The following is a 22,688-nucleotide window of genomic DNA, read 5'->3' as shown; positions in this document are numbered from 1 at the left end:
CAGCCGTGACGGCTATCCGGATCAGTGCAGGACGCAAAGCCTCACGTGCCGTCCTCCAGCAGGGGAACTGAGAGGTCCAACACAGTCACTATCGCTGTCCCTGCTGGATCTCCCCCTGACCTGCACACCACATCATGTGGTTTTCAAGGCGCTGCTGTGTGAGGGAAGGGTGATTAGGGAAGCAGATGCAGAGACGGAATCTGCTGGGTACTGAGCAAATGCATGACTGTCACACAGAGAGAGGCAGTTAATTATCTTCCTCCGCCCTGGTACTGCTGCAGCATTTGCTGCTGCAAGCCCACTGTGGCTGATACCGGAGCCAGATATGAGGGAAACTCAAATCCTGCTGCCCTCCAACACTACTTACCTCATTTGCACGCTTTACAGGGGATTTGAAGGCCATGGAAGAGGATGAAATAGGAAACAGACAAATACACTAGAGGGATTTTAGATTGGATATAAAAGTCAGGGCAACACAAGAACATCTTGTTGTCCTTCAGCTAAAACATCTATGTCTAGGTTCACTCTAAACATACAAGGTAACCATAGCTGAGAGAGTTACTTTAAATTTATTAGGGGAGATTAGGGGGGGACGGTAAAATGCAATATAGATATTTTATGTAGGTAAACTGATTCAAGCGGAACATACTTTCAGTCATGTTGTCATAGTCTCATAGCAGCATCATCTACAAATTTTGACAGCTGTCAGACAAATATTTCTAAAAAATTACCTGTTTTTGTGCCTTAAAAGTAACTTTTTACATTGTAAGTGTTTTTCGATTTCTGAGTTGTGTGTACAGAATTGACACAGAAGTCACAGAATTACACAAATATTATTTTAGTCATGCTCTTGGTGGCTTTAATGTCATACAATTTTGAAGCATGTAAACAACATGTTACAACTATGCCTCCTAAAGTAAATGTGAGATGTCCATACGTTCCCAAACATTTATTTTAAAGATGTTTTATGCAACTATTATACAGAAATTCTTCATATATACTGTATATACATACTATATATATATATATATATATACCCATGTTATATTTAGTACCAGTATATTGAGGACTTCTCCAATGAATTGTTCTTCTCAGAATATGTTCAAAATAAGATCAGCTTCAGTTTGATGATCTGGGCTCGAGAGATGAGGCTTAATTTGTTTGAGGATCCATCCGTTTGCTTTCTTTGCTGTCCAAGGTACTCTCAAAAGTCTTTGCCAACACTAAAGGGCAAAAGCATCTTTATTTTTCCTGCCTCATTTGTTTTTGCATCTGTATAGAACCATGGAGAATACTATATGCTGAGTGGATCCTCTGTTGTAAATAACTGATCTGAGTAAACAAAAGCTGTCCACCATTTCCACTTCTTCTCCATTAGTGGCAGTCTTTTCTGTCATCATAGCCTTAGTCTTCTTAATACTGAGTTGAAGTCCTAACTTTTCACTTTGTTTCTTAACCTTCCTTATAAGGATCTTCAGGTCTACCAGATTTACCACTATAAGTGATGTATCATCCTCATATCAGAGGTTATTGATGTTTCTTCCACCAGTCTTGAATTCTCAATCATCTTCCTTCAGTCCCTTTTCTCATTTTATGTTTAGTCTACAGGTTGAGCAGGTATGGTGATAGTATGCAGCCTTGTCTAACTCCTTTTCCACATGGAACCATTCTGTTTGTCCGTTTTCTGTCCTGACCATCGCTTGTTGATCAGTGTAGAGATTCCTCAAGAACAATGAGATGCTCTGGTATTCGCATTTTCCTAAGGACATTCCAGAATTTCAAGTGGTCGACACAGTTGAAGGCTTTGCTGTAGTCAATGTACATTCTGACTTCCTTCCTGAACTCCTTGGTTGCTTCAACGATCCAGCATACATCTGCATTAATCTTGTTCCTCTGCCTTTCCTGAATCCTGACTGTATATCTTGCAGTTCTCTTTTGATGTCAGATGCTCCTCTGCACTGAATGATTTTAGGGATAATTTTACTGGCATGTGACGTTAGGGAAATTGTGTGATAGCTTGTGTGATTCTTGTCTCCTTTCTTTGGTATTGGGATATAAACTGACCTCTTCAAATCTGCTGGCCATTTAGCTGTTTTCCAGATTTGTTAGCATAATTAGGTCAGCAACCAAATCTTTAGAATCCTGAAATATTTTTGTTACAATGTTATATGTGTTTGTTCCTCTTTTCAATATCTTTACAGATGTTGTTGGTATTGTCCTTCCTGGCGTCTCTCTGGAATTCAAGGTTTAGTTCTCTGAAAAGATTATGTCCTTTGGTTTCTCTTCTCTTTTTTTGCATCTACATTGTATCAGCATTATTTATGCTTTTCATTCTTCCCCAGCACTTGCTAACCGATGTACATGTGCTCTGTGATGCAGCTCCATTGACCTGATATGCTTTTCCTCTTCATGTCATTATTATTATTATTGTTATTATTATTATTATTATTGTTGCTGTTGTTGTTGTTGTTGTAACAATAAGTCCACTTTTAATGTTTGCATGGGTTTATGTACCAAAAACAATCAATAATTCATTTTAAATGACCATTATTTTATTCTCTCTTCATCATTTAGAATTAAACATATTGTTCTTTTCACTTTAAGATTGATATATGTAAATGAGCTCTATTCTGATTGTCAACCCTGTATTGTACTTTATTCAAAAGCAGCTCAGGCTGAACTGTTGTGGGCTGAATAGGTGGATATGGAAAATGCATTGACTTTTATAACCTAAAATAAAATGTAGACCGCATGTACTGTGAAGTGAACAGTACGTCTCGAAAATCTGATATGTTCACATCCGGCATCAAAGCCTTTTATTTAAAATATGGCACTTTTATTTAAAACATGATATGGACCATTTAATGAGTTTTTGTGTGTGTGTCGGGGGGTGTAAGCAGTGCTGGATCTACTTAATAGGCGATACAAGCAGCTGCTAGGGGGCTCCCTTAACAACTTCTCGACTTCTGAGTTAATGCTCTACCATTATCTTGTCTGAGATACTTGAGTGAGGAGTGGGGTGTAACTGGTTAATGATGTCTCAAAAAAGGATGTATGCATCTTGAGCCAAAAAATGAAGAAGAAAATTAGGATGAGGAGAAAAAGCTTCAAGATAAATGCATGTTTAATATTTTGTGTTGCTAACATTATGCCATTTGTTTTGGCTTGTAGTTGGATAAAAAAAAGGAATGGAAGTGGAATTTGCAGTACATCAGCTAGCAAAATGAGGGACTAGAGTGGGGGTAGGGCACTGTAGTTGGGTTGGTGAGAAGCCTCAAAAGCATATGACCATCAATGTTACATATTTATACAATGTCATGTACTTTTCTTCACACATGAAAGCTGCATTTTATAATATTACTGAAATACAGGGCAGCTGCTATCTTAAAAAAAGAAAGCATGCTGTCAAGGATGACCTACTGAGTAAAAATGTTCTGTTTTATCACCAACCAGACACAGATATCCTTATCAGCAACTTAGCAATCCATGTCAGCTTAAAGATTTTCTGTTAAAAAAAGGAGGAAGAAGAGAGAACGACTCTGCACTCCTTTCTTTAGCATTTGGTAGATGACCACACGTAAAAAACAGGTGATAAGAAAGGGCTCAGTGCTGCACTGGTAACTTATGTGGAGCTCAGCTGTCACAGTTATGAGATAAGACAATCTCAAGAAGAAATGGCTTGAGCTGACTGATTCGTCTGATACCTTTGTGTGAAATCAAATAAGACAGACGACAAGGCCAGTGGAACAATTCATGACCTTGCCATGGGTCGCAGTCGGTCACTGTGACCTACAATCTATTCTTCCTCTGTTACACAACATGCTCAAGATCCTGTTTTTCATGTGTTGAGTGAAAATGTCACAGTAGATTTTGTCACAATAAATATGAAATTGGCTCCCAGACAGATTGCAAATATTAAATGAATGTTTTATTTGATTGTGTCTCTACCAGCTTCTTTTCTTTTCTCCCTAGAAATTCGATGCTTATTCCCAAATTTGAATCATTTATACAGTTTCATGCTGGGACTAGATGCAAAACACAGGAGCCAGAGGCAGTCAGATGCAAGCATGAAATAGTTTTGTTTTTAATGATTCATTGCCAAAATGGGTAGAATGAGTGGTGAATTTGTTGTCAAAAAACAGGAAAGGACCAGCAATGGAAACAATGGGAAAACATCAGAAACAGGAGCGTGTGAAAACAAAGAACTATAAACTGTGACATCAGCCTGGGGAACAGTGTAGTCACACTGGCCAGGAGGCCAAATGTGAACCCAGAAAACACACACAGAACACAAGTGTGTGCAGGATGAAGTTTTTCCTCATGCATATATAACACAAAACAAAAGTAAATTAAACATAAATAAAGCCTATCCTTGCTCACGCACTCATTTTACAGTCAAACACTATCTCTCGAGGCTCTCCAGCATCAGTACTGACTGGCTGAGAGAGGCTTCTGTTTAAAATGTCTGTGTTCTTTTCTCATATCAGACCCAACTTTCCTTCATCAAGCAAAGGAGCACTTGCATGTGGCCAGAAGCAAACCAGACAGGTATGGAAGAACTGTGATTGTGAGCCCCTGCTTTAGTTTCAGATGTGTAAAAAACAGCTTCCAACACAGAGGTGGACCACAGGGCAGCAGAGCAATAGAGACAGGTGAAGATGACTAAGCATCCTCTTGAATAACTGACAGCAGCGTCAGGGCTCTTCCAAAGAACTTGCCAGGAAAGTGAAAAAGACAGAAAGAAACAATCCATTCTGTAAGCTTAAATATTCCAACACCAGCTCAGGAGCAGCCCTTTTGGGCAAGCAGCTACACCACTCACCTGGACCTGCAACAACCTCCAGGATGTTAGGTGGGGCTGCTAGTGCTGATAGAGGTCCTGCGGCATTCTGCAGGACACAGCAACAGAAAGTGGTTAGATGTAATGAGGGAGCTACTCAAGGATACTACCAAGTGGCAGTGGCAGGACTAAGGGAGTAGAACAATCCTTGCCAGAAGTACTGCAGACCTGCAGGGACCACATTGGTAGTGGTTATAGCAACAGCAAAAGCAGCAGCCTGACCAGGAGATGCAGAGGCCACTGGAGCCAAAACGTACCTAGTTGCTAGAACCAAAGCTGTCTCAGCTACTGGAAGGCCACGGTTGCCTCATGGTATGCCAGACTATTGGTCTTGGGAAACACCATGTCCCCATTCCACTTGGCAGTCATTCTAAGCAGGGGCTGAGAGTTCAGTTAAGAAAATTTGGTGTTTGTGAGCTTAAGTGCAAATCCATTCCCAGAAACCAGAAAACAAGTAGGCAATTGATGCAACTGAAACACGTAAACAGCAGATTTAACAGTTTATTTAGCACTTTTGTCCAGCCATCAAAAATTATATATACACATAAGGCAAAAGTAAAAGGAAAGAAAGGAAATACTTCAGGGAGGACCAGTGTCCAAAATAACAAACAAAAGATCTTAAATTAATTAAACAACTAAATAAATGCAAATATAAAAGAAAATTGCAGCAACGCTACCCTACTACCCACTACTCTACCAATAAACAAAGTCCAACAGGTCAAACAAAAAAGGGCAGGTCACCCCTACATTTGCTTCATTTCAAAGAACATAGCACAATTTACAAACGTATTTTACTGGCCCTAATGTTAAACTCCTGGGCTATCAAAGCCCATCTCATAGGATCACGAAAGATTTGCAAGTAAAAACTAGTAACACTTGAAAACCATGTTCGATGTAGGTCACAGGTAGAGATGCAGGTATAACAGATGATGATGAGGATTGGCCAAGGAAGAGTCGGGATAGAAGAGTCCTGAGCCTGGGTGCCTATTAGGTTATGAAAAGAGAGAACTATTGTTGGTAAGCGAACCTTTCTCAGAAAAAAAGGTTCCAGGATGTGCTTGTGTTCCTGAAGACAGAACATCAGCGAACAGTGGTGTCTCTTGACAACAGTCTATGAAAGACCTTATACTTGAAATCCTATTGGAAAGCTGGGTAATCCTGCGATTTCCACTGACAGGCCATGAGCAGGTGAGAGAGATCACAAATCGGCGTCCTTGTTCGTGGCAATGGGATATGCATCTACAAGCTCAATCTCCTGAGACTGTCAAAGCGGAAAGTACAATAGTGTCTTTAAGGGAAGCAGACTAAACAGCTTATTTGTATTCCAGCCTTTCCTGCATGTCTCCTCACGTGTGACCAAACGAGGGTGGGGGGGTGGTGTTGCGGGAATGTGTGAGAGTAGTGAAAGAAGAAAGAGGAGAGGGAGAGAGAGAGAGAGAGAGAGAATCTAATATGATACAGCAGAATGCTGTAACAGAACAGGCATTTATTTGAGTGAAGACCGCTGCTGCCACTGTAGCAGAGAGGGATGCAACAGCAGTCGCAGTGCTCAGCATGTCTCTGTCTCTTTCATCCTCCTCCCCAGACTGACTCACACTAGCGCACACACACTAACACGTGGAGAGAGAGATACCGAGAAAGGGTATGGAGTGACTGGACTGCCGGAATACAGAGTGACCACTCATACGTCACTCAGTAGTTTAATTTCTCAAGATATTCTTCTCTCTTTTATGAACCTGTGTTTTTTTACATTACTGACTCTCTTTTCAACCCCTTCATCTTTAGCTCCAGCATGAAGAGGGACTCTCACCAGAACATTGCTTTAAGTTGCATTGGAAACGGCCCTGGATTTTTCCACAGCTGAGGAAATCACACTGGCGGGGCTTGTTTTGCTCATACCAGGGGTAAATGGGGTCTAGGCCCAAGTGTTTGCCCACAGCGGGGCCTCAGTTAAGAGAAGCTGAGAGGAGAAGTTTTGGTTGCATAATCAGGATCTAGAGTTTTGCCAGGCCTGGCTGCTAATTTTCATGGGATGTATTCAGTGATGAATCTGGAATCAACTGCTGTCTTACATCTGATTCATCCAAAAAAGAAAAGTCACTGAGCTGTAAATGCCATGGAATCATCATAAGTAACCATGAGTCATGTCTGACATATTGGCGGGTGAGTAATACCATCAGGTTTGGCCTCTCTGTTTGTTTGCCATGTCTGTACTTCATCTGACTGTATAATTGATCAAGTGAGTTGCGCCGTTCAAAGAAAAATTGCGATTCTGGTTCATACAACTCGTCAGATCTTCTTTTCCACTTGGATTATTTGTTCTGCTGTATCAAGTGATGTGTGAACTGACTCCATGAGCATCTGTTGTTTGTGCATGTAATGATGCTGGGTAATGACCACTGTGCCCATATCAGCCTCTTTGTCGCTTTATCTGATCTAATGGACTGGAAACATTTGTTAATTTGTGAAACAAACTAGTTATTCCTAAAGATGTGAACAGTGGAGTGGAGTGTTATGAACATGCATTAAGAAATGTGATAAGCATGTCATTTCAGATATTCTAAACAGCTGATTATCCACCTCAATCTGAAAATGGAAATAATTTCAAAAGTACTTATCTTGTCTTTGTGGAAAATATTCCAAGGTCTGCCTTGATGGCTACGAAAGTTTTAGCACTCAACACGGGTCAAACAGGAGAGAAAATAATTGTAGTTAACCACAGAATGAACCGCCATTAAAATTTTTGCATTTTCATGGCATAGAAACTTTAGTCTAACAATTTCTAGAGAGAACTTTTTTGTTAGTTTGTGCAAGTAAAATTTTGATTAAATATTGCATGAATGTCTGTCTAAAGTAGATAATTTGTAATTGTAACTGACCAAAATACCATAAAAATATGCAAAATCACCTTTATCATTTGATCCTAAAGTCTTTTCATGGTGAAAAGAGATGAAACAGACCCGGTTGCTGTAGTTACCACAATTTAAAATTACAAATTCTCCCAAAGAGTAATGGGATTTTTTAAAGTATTACTTTCTGGAAAAAAGTAATCTCAATACTCATCATGTCACTTTTACATTACTCTGTAAAACCCATACAAACTGTACTAACACAGTAGTCATTTCAGATATTTTTTTAGAAAGAAAAGCCAATCACAGTAAACATCATTTAAAAGACACATCACTACCCCCCCTTTGAATAAGACACAACCAGTTATGCTTGATAAAAATGATGAATGGCTAATGCTGTTTGAAAACCGAGAAACTAGCCAGTAGAAACTGTTAAAAAATGACTAAGAATCTCTATGAATAAAATGTAAAGCTTACAGAGTTGTTCCAGAATGAAAACTGTCTGGTCTGTCTGGTTTCAGAGAGGTTCTGGTATGGGAGGCAAATCCAGCCAAAAAAGAAATTAAAATTAAAACCGTAAAATGTAAACGCAAACCTCTTTTTGCCATTTCTTTTTCCAAACATCTGCGCACATATCCTGCCAAAATTGAAAATGAAATGAAATGCCTACATTTGCAATTTCATTTTTCACATGAGCACGAGCCATTTGTGACAAAAATAAAAATAAATGTAAAACAGCTATTTGTCATTTCATTTTAGTTGCTATTCTGGTATTTCATGGCAAATCAGACCAAACGGCCTCAGAGAAAAGGTATCAGACTAAATGCGAGCCTGGTCGAGCATATACTGGTTCGTGTAACTTAGAAAACTATTATGTATCTCGATATAAATGCCAGTATAACATTTCCAGTTTTTTTCTGACGGTGTTTGTTCTGACGTTCAGTTTCACCAGATCTGAGTCATGATGATGGTTTTTCTCGAGACTCGAAGTCGTTTAGCTTGAGGAATGATGCCGTTCTGACTCGGAGGTCTAAGGATGTCCTAAAATGTACCCCAGAGCCCCGCCTAGTGCTAATTAACATATATTTGCATGTTGGTCAGTTTGAAAACGAAATCGAAAAGTGGAAAATGTAAAGTAAATCTCCAGCAGGTGGCGCCGACGTTCGTTTGCATTTGCCTTTTCATTCTGACACTTAAAGCGTGTCCACGTGGAAAACTGAATCACAAACTGTCACTTTGCTGTTGATTTATCCATTTTGCATTTTCATTTTTGTCAGATATGCAGCCGATTGCCATGAAAAAAAAAAATAAGAACATGAACATTGCATTTTGATTTTAGTTTTGACACGTATTATGCATTTCATGAAGAAAAGCCAAAGCCAAAGAGAAGCTTGGATTTTCTTTTCTCTATTAGCTTTTTCATTTTAGATTTGACCAGAAAAACGACTAAAATGAAATGACAAACAGCTGTTTTACATTTATTTTTATTTTTGTCACAAATGGCTCGTGCTCATGTGAAAAATGAAATTGCAAATGTAGGCATTTCATTTCATTTTCAATTTTGGCAGGATATTTGCGCAGATGTTTGGAAAAAGAAATGGCAAAAAGAGGTTTGCATTTACATTTTATGGTTTTAATTTTAATTTCTTTTTTGGCTGGATTTACCTCCCATAGTTCTGGCTCTCTCTTTTTCAGCACATGGCTTTTGATCTTGCGGTTTCATATTAGAATGATTAGATGCTTTGACAAATCAGTCGCCTGGTTTATACTGCTTTCTGCACTCACCCTGTGCTAGTCACATTCACAAAGTCGCAGGTAGTACAACTTTGTGCACAAATTATGTACAGCAGAGGTGTCCAATCTTATCCACAAAGGGCCAATGTGGCTTATCCACAAAGGGCCAATGTGTTTTCATTCCAGCAAAGCAGGAGATCACCTGATCAGCAGTTTGAAGACTGAAGCCAACCGGTAAAACTAGTGGAATCAGGTGTGCTCCAGCCTGTTTTGAGTGAAAATCTGCAGCCACACCGGTCCTTTGTGGATAAGATTGGACACCCCTGATGTACAGACATTATATATAGATGAAATGTATGATTTAAGTGCAACACGCATTTATTATAGCTGTTAGAGACATAGGAGTAACACAAGTAACAACATTCTTACTAAGTAACTATAATATGATTAGAAGAATTTAAACTGAAATGTGTTACACTACCTTGTTACAAGAAAAAATCAAAAGTAATGGGTGCCACCAATGTTAACCTCAACACTGGAAGCAGAGGGGGCTCTCAAAGTTTTGAGAAGAGTTCTGCTGTAATTATTTTAAGTCATAGTATGGCTAACCTCACATGAACTTAAAAGAATATTATTAGCTCTGAAGAACAATAGCTGTAATGGTATGCATCCATTATTTAAATAGACCTACTGCTATATCCTGATCTATGATATTCCAAGACCTAAAATGCTTCTTATCCTCAGATAAACCACATTTTTGTTTGCACACTTCCCTTTATTCACTGTTTGACAGGTGGCATCTAACATGCCATGCTGTGTGATCCAGGTAAACAGAGTATGCGCTGTTCAAGCAGAAATAGTATGTGAAAATTATTCATCATGTTAAAAGTTGTATCTGTCTAGGGAAGCATATAATTAGGCTACCTGTCATGTAAGTACTCACTTAGCACTCAAAGTTAGTTAATACATAAGTGAAAACCACCTCTTATGTCCCTCATTTTCCATCTAATAACAACAACCATGAGAGCTCCCCCAAACAAACTCCTGACTGCCACCTTCTAACCCGTGTCCATTAAAACCCTTTCCCACAGCTCAAACCTAATATCCCAGTGCTATGCATTATAATAATTTCCATACAGCACATTAATGATGGCAAACATAAGAACATCACTGGAGCTTCATTAGAAGTTTATTAATTAAGGTTAGGCTCTGTTGTATGCATTTCTGTATAGTCTCTCTCCCTCTCTCTCTCTTCTCCATTATGTCGATTTATCTCCTGGATAAACACAGCCTCTGATATGTTGGTCAAGAGTTCCGCTCCAAGAGGCAGTTCATCTCCTCCCATCCCACTGATGATCCGCGGTGCAACAGAGGGACTGTGCCGCTGATTATGTGTTCACCCACACAGAAAGCAATTTAGCACATTATCAACTTTGTGTGAAGAGAACAAATATTCTTGCATGCATATATTACAGGTCTATAACAGATTGTGCATATTCTGTGTGCAATAATTGAAAAGGAACAGTCATATCACACAGTTCATACCGTTGAAATGTTTGCATCTGTGCAATCATTGTAGTGACACCTCTTCTAGAAGCCAAAATGACATTTTTAGTGCTTTACGGCTGTCAGAACAGTAGTAAAGCAGCAAGAGGTATGATGATTTGGCTGCAATAAGGTTATTGCTTCTCCATAGGGAGGATGAAGGTAATATAGAATATATAATTTGGACAAAAGATAATAAGCTTAACGTTATCCTGAAGTCATGCTCTTTATGATTCATAGCCTTTATCATCGGCAATAACAAAAGTATGGTGTAATGGGGTATTAATTATTTCTCACTTGTAGCGCATTGGAAGTGAAAAAAATCTGTAGAAAGTGCAGCTTCTAAACTTTCGATGGACATTTGTGTTCGTAAAGATGTTTATTATGATTTTGAATTTCTTGAGATGTGATTGCTGTTCATGGAGTCTTCAATTCTTCTGCTTTAATCCTTGACATTTGTGCAATGCTTTGACATTGAAGGAACCTGTTTATATGGAATGTCAATCAGATGTGAAAGTAATTTATTGAAGCAATAGAACATGAGAAGGAGTGTGCTATGCTGAATAACATCTATGGCCTTTGGCTCATGCCTTAGACACAGCCATTATGTTATTGACGATAACACATGACCTTGAGTGTTCTATTGCTTTTACGCAACAGTTCTGCAAAAAAAATTAAAAGCCCTCAACCTTGTATCTAATGTGCTTTAATATTGACAGTTCCTTCACTACTTCATACAAAGTAGTAGCTCATAGTATTACCGATAGAGCCGTGAAATTGTCACAATAGAAAGTTCAGATGAACCTTTTTAATATTTGCAAAAATTTTATTTCAAACTTATTGGATTCAAATGTGCACATTGGTTCCAGATGACACACATATATTACATCAAAATTACTACCATTCATTTTTCATTCTTTTGCCAAGACTTATGTTGATGTGTTGTGTTCATGTGGAAACAATGAACACATTTAATTCATTTTAAATATAACTTTGTTTCGTCTGTCTTTGAGGTATTTCATGGCATATTCTGTTTCCTGAATTGTATTCTTTTTGTTCTGGCTAATGCCAGTTTTTCTGCTGTCATAGCTGCTGAGCAAAAAACACATTTAGGGTCAACAACAGGCTCAGACTTTGGTGTAGACCTGCTGTCACACTCTTTTTCAGAATCTGACCAAACAGGCTGCAGGCCAAATACTATCTTAATGTGTTAATTTATTATATATATTCTAAAGTAGAAATGTACTAACAATTAGCTGCAGCATAAAGTGAGTTGTTACTTAGTAACTGGTGCTCAGCGGAATGATCCTGTCAGAACTAACTGTTGTATAATATGTTACTAAATATGTAATTAAATGTGTAATTATTTAATTAGGTTTACATAGTATCTTATACCAATATAATAGTAATGCATACATACAATACAAACAGTAACATACTATAATTTCCCCTTTAAAAACATCCTTATACTACTTAATTAATCAATTCATTTTAGAGTAGAGGCAAATTGCCATGTTTCATTTTTTTCTTTGACAAGGCCTTTTGTTCTTGAAATGTGGGAATAACAGTCAGTATTAATGCCTTTTTTCAAATCCAACCTGACAAGTTGTCCAAAATGTAAGGCATGGAGGGCTATTACTAGGAAGAGGGTAGTGCTGAGACCTCCTAGCATATATAGATTATATAAGTGTGTGTGTGTGTGTGTGTGTGTGTGTGTGTGTGTGTGTGTGCCCCTGTGAAAGGCAGATTTGTCTAATTAGTGTTTCATGTCATATTACAGCCTGAGAATGATGGCTGTATTTTCACACTTGTCCACTGCATGAAGATTTAATAGGTACTTTTTGGCCCTTCAAACTTACTGTTTGTGTAAAAACTTTTTTTTAATATTTTACTTTTTATCTCATTAAATATAGCAAATCACAGACAAAAAATGGTTTTAAGACTTGCCACTGTTTATAAAGAAGCTCAATGTGCTAGACAAGGTCTCACCTCTATAGATCTAACAGCAAAAGAGATATAGAACAATCGTCAAAGTGTCCCTTCATTCTTTGAAATTGCAGCCTTTTAATGTTGTGCCAACCATCCCTATAACATGTGCCAGCTAACCCCATGTTAGGGCAGGTTGGAACAAGTGCAGAACATGACTGCACTGATTCCAGGAAATGTTTGATGACATTAAAAATGTCTGTTTGTAGCTAGGAAGTTTGGCTTTCATTTGCTGCTAGTTGGATTATGACACATATGCCTGGGATATATGGCAGAGAGTGAAAACTGTGCCAACCAACCCTGCTGACCCCTATGTGTGTGTGGGTGGTTAGCTGTGTGATGTATAAGGTGCCACTGAACATCAAAGCATTTTCATAGTCATCATGTGAGTGAGAAGCACCTCTTATTTCCCACATTTTGCATCTAATAACAACAACAGCCCTGAGAGCTCATTTAAACAACTCTTTTTACCTGTGTCCATTAAAACCCTTTCCCACAGCTCAAACTGCCTATCTTGCTATTATGCAGTATAGAAATTATCATAATGTTCAAACCCTCCTGTATTGCACCTTCATTGCAATCACAATCACAGGAACATTTCTAGACCTTAACCAGCAGATTATTAATTAAGATTGTTTAAGATGAAACTTGAGACTTTCAGGGCTTAAGGTTTATGACATACACGTCAATGTGTTGCTATACAGAAAACATATGTGCACATTACTGTCAAGCATAACACCTCAGTTGTACCACAGGATCCGGACTGGAACAGCAGGAACCATATGGAGGGGAAAAGCTCAGAGCATAGCGGAGTAGTTGGCAGTTAGGCAGTGATTATTAAGGAACACCTGTTCAGCCCGTTTATTGGGCCATGGCAGGTCCTGCAGAATGGCGCAGGCTAATGAAGGTCTCCTCTGGTTAATTGTGTAAACTATATATAGTGAGGCTTGATAGCTGGGAGCAGAGGCTTGAGTCTTTAGTGTCATTCCCCAGACCCATTGGGTCAGCTCTTCTCCATAGCTAAGGGTCATATCTACTGCTGCATGTGTGTCCTTAAGCTAGCAACCCTTAATTACTTACAGTCTCATTTATATAGTTAATCTTTGTAATGGTGTTCCTTTGACATAAAATGAATAGACATGTCTTAGCTGACTGCAGACAGATCATGATGAAGCTTGATGCCCAGTTTTAAGGCCTTGTCACAGATATTTATCAGTCATGTGGTTGGTAGGAGTCATTATCATCATACACTCTTACTATAAAAAATCCATCTCACAACCTAATGTGCTGCCTCATAAAACAGGGTTTTAGGCACTTCTGAACATCCTTGAGGCAACATGGTGTTTGCAGTCAGCTCCATAATTATTGGATCAACATGGTTAAAAAGGTCATGATGAAAATGAAAATGTAATTGAGCAACATAAGCATGTTCCCATTTTTTTCACTTTTTTTAAAGCCCACCTGGGTGTTTGGAAACTCTTAAGTCATCCTTGACCTCCAGTTTCACTAGGGTATAAATATGAGGTGCCACAGAGGCCAAATTCCTCTAGCCATTCATCAGCATGGGAAATATTAGAATATAATAGAATGAGACATACTGTAAGTGCTTTGACCGTCATAAATCACTGTTAGGGCAATAAGTAAAAAGATTAAAACAACTGTAGCTGTAGTGAACCTGCCTGCAAGACCATACAAGTGTATTTTGCCCCCAAAAAATTCTCAGTGGATCATGGTTAAAGATTTGCAGAAGATGGCAGTATTTTGGGGTCACTGAGTCTTCAAAACTACAGTTAGACTTGTGGGATGAGCTGAAGAGGAGAGTGTAAAAGAGAAAAACTAGGACCCAGGAGAACCTGAAGACATTCTGGACTGAGGAGTGGTGTCAAGATTCCTTGCTGTTCATCAAACATTATAAGAGAAGATTCATTGCTGTTATGTTGGCAAAGGAGTGTTACACAAAGAATCAAATGTAGGGGTGTCAATAATTGTGATGTGTGGTTTTGTTAAAAAAAAAATGTGTTTATTATTTTTATTATTTTGTTTATTAGTAAATGTATATTTTGTTTAAATTTGTTTAAAAGTAAATTTAGCTTAATTAACCACAAGACTTTTTTCGCTACCATTTGTACCTATCTTGACCAAGGATGCCAATGATTATGGAGCTGACTGTATTTTGGTGGTTGAGTTGTCAGTCCAATTATGAAAGTACTGTATTTTAAACGCTTTCCACCTGCTGATTAAATATCACACTTTTTTGATTTCATTTCTGATACCCTTGACTAATGCATGCTATTTTAACCTCACAGTCTGAGACAACTAAGGATGAAGACATGAAAACGGTACCAAGTGCCTTTGAGAATCAGTTGTAAAATGTTCTAAACATAAGAATTGTTTTGTTCTCAAAAGCAAAAGGTGAGCCAGGCTGATGGTAAGGTGAGAACATCAAGAAAAAAAACATGTTTGAAAGCTTCAGATGATGAACTATTTGTGGCAGGATTCATTTAATTCCACACTTTTGGCAGCTACTACTTAGGATCTCTGTAGGCCTGTAGTTGTATTGGATGAATCATATGTTTCTGAAAGTTGGCATAGGTTGGTGTGAAGTAAGAGGCAAAAATAAGCTGCTTCTACATCCATCCAGTCTGAAATGCAAGTCATTTTAAATGAATGATGTTCCAGATTGTTGGCAAGTTAGCTTTACTGAATACAGCATTGATTCTAAATCTTGTAGTATCATTATATATTTTACTGGTGTAAAAGAGGCCTAATCTGAAAATTAGTAAAATTATGATGAAATTATGAAAACTATGATAATTTCCCATAAAATTTTGTTAACATGCTCCTCATGTAGATGGTTGTCTCTGCAAATTCTTCACTTTTTTAGCTATTCATAATTTAGAATGCTTGGATTTGTACTAAACAAAATCAGACAACTTGAGGAAAACACTACAACTGACAGTGGCTTGGAATGTGTCCCTCTGTGAAATCACACAGGCTGTCTACAAGATGAAATAACACATAATGTGCTTTCTTATCTAGTAACATTTTATCAGTGTTTGTGAAAAACAGATTGTCCCGTGATATTACAGATCCCAGACACTGATCAGTAAAACAGCACAGTGTGTCAGGAGTTTCAGGCAGTAAGACTCAGCTGGACAAAGTAATGCTGATCAAAATCCAAAACAAGAGTGACAGGACTAGAAAGCTACATATTCCTTTTGTAATATAACTGAATGCATCATCAGAATTGCCATACTGTCTTCACTGCCCTCACTCTTTCCTTTATTTCAAACCTTAGTGTGGCTTTACATGGTGAAACGTTTAGGCAACTAGTTGCATGTTGTGAGCTGCATGCAACACATTTTACAGGCAACTTGACAGTTACACAAAACACTCAAAATACAAAGTTGCATGCAACACATTCAATTACTCCACCAGTTATCCAAATTAGTAACCCATGGTTTTTATACATATACAAAGTTGTCCATGAGGTGCAATTTACATGACTGCAGCATGTTTGTATAGTTTTTCTAGCTGTTATTGTGTTTCTTTTCTTCTATATCTTTATACTCACTTTGTTCCTTGTGCAAAGTCATAGCCACTTGTAAAACCTTTGTCGTTGTTGCTGTTGTTGCTGTTGCTGTGCTGTTGTTGTTTCTGTTTGCCTAAGATCAGCATATATTTATTTAATATTTATAATTGATGGGTATTATTGGGCTACTCAGCACTGATCACTATAAGCACAGAAATTTCTCTCTCCTTGTGTATTTATTTATTTGTGTTTCCCAGTTTACACACAAATTAAAATATATTGATTTAACACCAAACTCAGAGAGAATTATTCATGTGAGGAGCATTGCATTAAGTTCCAACGTTCCACTTTGCCTGTTTGAGAAGCCCAGAACTTTTTCATCTTAACACTTCAAACTGGTGAGATCCAAGATGTTATTATTAAGAGGTTAGCACTATATCCTTACAAATCAGTAAGTACTTTAAGAGTAAATGCAAGAGCTTTGCACTCATATTTTAAGCAAAACACAATACTTGTTTAAAAATGTGCTTATGCATCCCAGATATGCTAAACTATTACATTTACATTAATATGAATTGACACATATTATGCAACAACAGCTGTTGTTCATACTGCACTGCTTCCTCTGCTCCCAGAAATGGATTAAAACAACAATATATACAAAGTACAAAAAACGAAACACCAATGCAGATCGATTTCCAGGGTAATGAACAATAAAGTAAGTACGTATCAAAGAATACAGAGCACGTAAAGCCTTTAAAGGGCAAAAGTTGAACTCTTTATGCACTCTCACAGTACTGAATACTGAATTTGCATTCAATGCTAAAAAAAAACAGATATAACATTATATCTGAGCATAGAACTAACCACAATGTCTTACACAGTTTCATGATTCTTTGTTTGTAAAGTGTCTGAGTACCCTTACAAAGTAAAGTATCTTACTTGAATTTCACCTGTGGGGAAAAACAAAAAGTATTGGGGGTATGGAGGGGGTGGCTGTTATGTCCAGTTCCACACATTAGAAACAAGGTCTCCCCTTATCACACGAACTGTCAAGCTGGGAGGGCAAAGGCCAGCATGTGGAATGCAAAGCAAGTACATTATGTACTAGTTGAATCAGTTTGCAGTTTAACTGCTGCAAATGCAACATAATTGGACAGCTCAATGGACTTGGAGTACATTGTTAACTGCCAATTCAGTCAGCTAACTGCTAACTGCATTGGCAAGATAATTTCTTACGTGCATGCGCTCTGCTGAGTGATGAGTTCATAAAACTCAACACATGAGGAGTGTGGGTTGACAAGCAGTGGTGAAAATAGTCGTGTATTTTGTGGGAAGGCAATAATAGTCGGTGATATACTGGTTGGAATTCTTCCTACGGTATTAGTCTCACCGCTATGCCACAAATAAAACACATAAAAAATTGCAAAACAAGCTAAATGTAGCCCTTTACTTGAGTAACGTATCCATGCTTGTTTTAGTAAACCTTCATCTCCTGCTCTGTAGTCAGCTTCCGTCTTCCGTCTTCCGTCTTCCGATTTAATATTAGTGCATTACAGAGATATATGCAATCTTTTGGGTATAACCTTTAGCTTTGATTTAGACTTTAGCATAGCAGCCCTCCAACCAGGCTAATGTGTCCACTAGCCCTGCCTGTATTGTGCCTCCATCGGTCATCTGCATCACCCAGCAATGCGGTCTTGTAGCCTGATTCTTTGAACAAGCCAAGAAATCTGCAGAAAACAGCTGGTACTGACAGCATGAATGACAGTAATATTTACTAAACTCCAGCAGAGTCTCAGTGATGTACTGCAAGTGTATAGGATACATATATGAGACAAATGACTTGAGAGATTCAGGAGTGAAACAGCATTTAGCACTGTTTTTGCCAAGCCAGATAGGCTGCTGTGTGCTTATATGTATGCACCACAGATTTATCTATATATTGCTCAATTTTGTCATCCAACCTTGGCATGTTTTATTTGTGACACACAACACAACCTCCAGCAAAAAGGACTTGAATAAAGTCTTTTTTGGTTAAAAGACAGAAATAATGCAGGGTATATATAAAACAAGATAACATCAATATAGATAACATCAAACCAGGCAGCACTATTAAATCACATAAATGAAAATTCAGTAGGAGCAAGAGTAGTTAACAGACCAAGAAAAATAGGGACAATGCATAGATGAATGCCTAGTCGAATGCAGACAAAAATGTAATTAGTATAGAACTTTTACATTATGTGGAAGTTCTTTAACTTTTAAAGAAGTTCCTCACACTCACAAACCTCATTTACAAAAATGGTTCCACTGAAAGGTCCTTTAGGGAACCAAAAGTGGCTCTTCTATGGCATGGTTTTAATGATCCCTTTTTGGCAAATTGAGCATAGTGTTATTTGAGGCAGGCCACAAAGTCAAGCTCAGTCATCAATCACCAACTGTTATCAGCTGATCACAATCAGCTGACGGCACAGCTGATCACCTGCTATGCATACTATTGGCTAAATTTGTCAGGGCACTTATTTCAGCTGCCTTTGCAAGCCACTTTGCAGGTGTCTTCTATAAAGTGAAACTGGCTGTCTGGAATGGGGTTTTAAAAGAGTGTATGTCTGTAGTTTGGCAGGACAGCACATGTGTAATTTGGCATTTTACTATCCATAGAGGCACCGTGGTAGCATCTTGCTGGTAGTGATTTTTATCCAACTGGAATGTGGCGTGTTTGGCATCCGGAGATGCAAGCTTGTCTTCGTTGTTTTACGAGAACGGGCTCAAGTCACTGTTTTACATCTTTAACGAATCCTTTAATATTACATCTGAGTAAAAGTTGTTGAAAGAGCGATTTGCATCAGTGTTGTTGCCCAGTTAGTTCTGTGATTCTGTAAGCTTAAGTTTAATAAATTGAAGGCAATTCAAATTTATTGGGTTGTTCTATTTGCCTCTCAGGGGGAAACTGCATGTCATTGTTTAAACTATTACACATACATTGGCTAAATTTGTCAGGGTGCTTTTTAAAGATGCTTTAGCCTGCCCATACTTGCCACTTTCTCTATAAGACTCTTTGGAACCTCCTGCTGGCTGGAGGTTTGCCTGGTGTGGCTGTTTTAGGGGCCTTTATGTTGCTCTTCCTGCATTAGGCTTTCCGTATATGCAGATACAAGAACAGGAAAGTCACAAAACAGAGCCATATCACCAAATATAACTTTATTTTTAGAGATCATACCAGAATTTTGATGACATCATCTTCTGTAATACAATATTGCTAGAATGAGAATTTTGCACATAAAATAAAAAAAAAGGAATTCAATGCAGTGTTGTATTACAGTGCAAGCGTAGGATAGTTATGAAGATCCTGAATAATGCTTATAAGAGATGTAAATTTGCCTTTACACTGACAATTGGTGTCCACTGCTATTTCTTGCACTCCCCCAATAGCTCTCCCTTTTCATATTTGCTCTAGGTTGCTTTATTACTCACAGAGACTGATAAGCAGGCTCCCCTAGTGTCTCCTTTTATTCATATGATTGCTCTTTAGAGATTATGTGGAACATATGTGGTATTGGTACATATTCTAATATCATACATGTACATGAAGTTATTTTCATTTCAATTCTTTTTCTAACTTTTATATTGATAAGATGCTTTGTATCCGGTAATACACTTCAGTTGACTCATGTCAAAGTGCTAATAGACACACAAGTGCAGAGCAAAGCTCTTTAGTGTTTGTTCTGGTGAAATTGAGTTCAGGCATTGATTTCCAATTCTATTTATGCACTTTCCGTTTCATGCTTCAAAAAATCACAAGGGATTTTGTCATGAATACTTTGCTTAAAGATGGCGCACAGTATAAAAGCCAGGCAAAGAACAAGGAGCTTTCTGCTCTCATGAAGAAGGCTGAAAAATGTAGAAACTTGTTTGAAATGAATATGAACAGAAATTCATACAGAATGGAAGAGATCTCTGAAAAAGAGCACATGCCGCCCCCATCCCAAAAATATCATCAGCCATTGATAATTCATCATACAGGGAATGAAAAAAAAATCACAGACGTCATGTGAAATGTAACTTTAACAGTGAAGAAAAATTAGTCAAAATTAGCAGCTACAGAAGTTGGTCATATCACATAGAATGCCAACTAGCTGTATGTGTCAGTTATTAAAGAGGTCTATGAATCAACAATGTGAATTTTCAAAGCAATTGGAGGCAAGTAACAGAGCTCCAAGTAGGCCAAATGTCTTTATTTCAGGCACAAAAACTGCAAAAAGAGTGTAAAATAGTGCTGAACTGACTTGCAGGGCTGTTGCGAAGATCAGAATTTTAGTGAGGTCCATTTTAAAGAAAAATGACCCATTTCACAAAATTAATAAACTAACTGTCAAATATATGTATTACACCACTCTCTCCTTAATGTTTTCATTAATTCATTGCTTATTGTTTTATGTTTGCTATGTACTTGCAGGAGTTGGATAGGAGTGGATAAATTATTACTGTTACTTTATGTATTAGACATCACGTTTAATAGTAACAATAATAATTCTAATGAGTGGGTCTCTAATCCAACAGTAAGTAACAGTGGAAGCAACAATCATTTTCAATTTTCTCAATCTCTGAAGGAAATTTGATCCCTCAAATTTAATGGAGTATTTATCTTAATTAATTTCATGTGAACTTCTGTGACATGAGATACACACACATGGGTAAAACATTCACAAAGTTTAATAATAAAACAAAAACCAAACCCAAACCCTATTGTTTGGGTTTGCTTTGTGTTTTTAGTGTTTTTTCAGCATTTTCTTCTCTGATTTCTTGAAAGATTTGTGCAAAAAAAGCTACCTCACATTTTCATGTAACTACTGAAGTTTTAGTCCATGGGTGGGGCCATATTTTAGCCACACCTTTGCATTTTAGGGCAGGAGGTAAAACTGTTCCCTGTCCCTCATGGGCACATGGTGAGCAGTGGTGAGCAGTCAGATCCTATTTTTAAGTAAACATGTCCCATGTCTGAAAATCAGTTTGTAATCTTAAGAATTGTCTCTCCTGAGAAAAAAAATGGGATCAGAGTTGGAGCCGAAAATTCGACTGATTGGAAATCAGAAGGCCTCTAATTTGCAGCTCAAAGAGAAACCTGAGGTGCTGCGACTTAGAGTTTAGGTGTGGGGAGGGTTCCAGTACCTGTCATGTCTGCTCCTCAATGCTGATTGGTTCTCCTTCTGGATGGGAGGTGTTTGGGGTGGGTCATTTCATGTCCATATCATACCACTGGTGCCTTATAGCAACTTTAAAAATCATCCTAATGTTTCAGGCGTGATTTTACATTCAGTGTCAAAAGAAGCATGTAATGCTTGTATATTTCACATGCAATATAGGATAAATAATGAATCACACATTCATACAACCAGATATCATTACACAAATAACATACAACACATCACAGGATGTTATGAATGTTCTATGAAACTGTGATGTTGTGACGTGGTTTCTTCATTTAATGCTGTGTGCATTATCCATAGGAGGTTGAGTGCATTAGGCTGTTACTGTCCCTGAAAGTGGAGAGAAGACAGATCTTCTTTTTGGCAGTTTAGATGCTTTTAAGTGTATCTGGCTGATGGGAACAGTACATCAGGGAGTTCATATAGAATTTATTTTGTTTGCAACAAGAACAAGCAAACAAACAAACCAGGGAACAAAAACAAAACAAATGGCAACATACATAACAAGCATGTTTCTTGTCCCATATTTAGCTGCAAATAAAGTAAAAATAGTTCATTTGTGATGCATTATACATTTCCAAAGACATTCTACTAATAGATTCTCTTGCCAGATGATTTTTATTTGAAAGCAATGAAAATGAATATACAATATTCTGTTGTAGGGATTGTGTTCATTTGAAACTGCTGACACCAAAAACCAACACCAGTGTCTTGCAGTTGAAGTATTGTGAGTTATTTGTTTCATATTTGGTTGGGTCATGAAGGACATTATTTGGTGACAAAAGAAGCAGAACTTTTATAATTCACAAGTGAATTATAGGCAATCATAAGTGCACAGAGGGAGAGAGAGAGAGAGAGAGAGAGACAGAGAGAGAGAGAGAGAGAGAGAGCTTGAACAGAAACTGAAGCCTTGACTAATTAAGCTATAATCTGCACCCATTTCCTCATCAAATTTACTACACAGGGTTGCCCTTGGGGGATCTTTGAGCACT

This window comes from Colossoma macropomum, unplaced genomic scaffold (genome assembly GCF_904425465.1).
Source record: "Colossoma macropomum unplaced genomic scaffold, Colossoma_macropomum, whole genome shotgun sequence".
In the NCBI taxonomy this organism is placed as follows: domain Eukaryota; kingdom Metazoa; phylum Chordata; class Actinopteri; order Characiformes; family Serrasalmidae; genus Colossoma; species Colossoma macropomum.
This window is presented reverse-complemented; position numbering follows the sequence as displayed.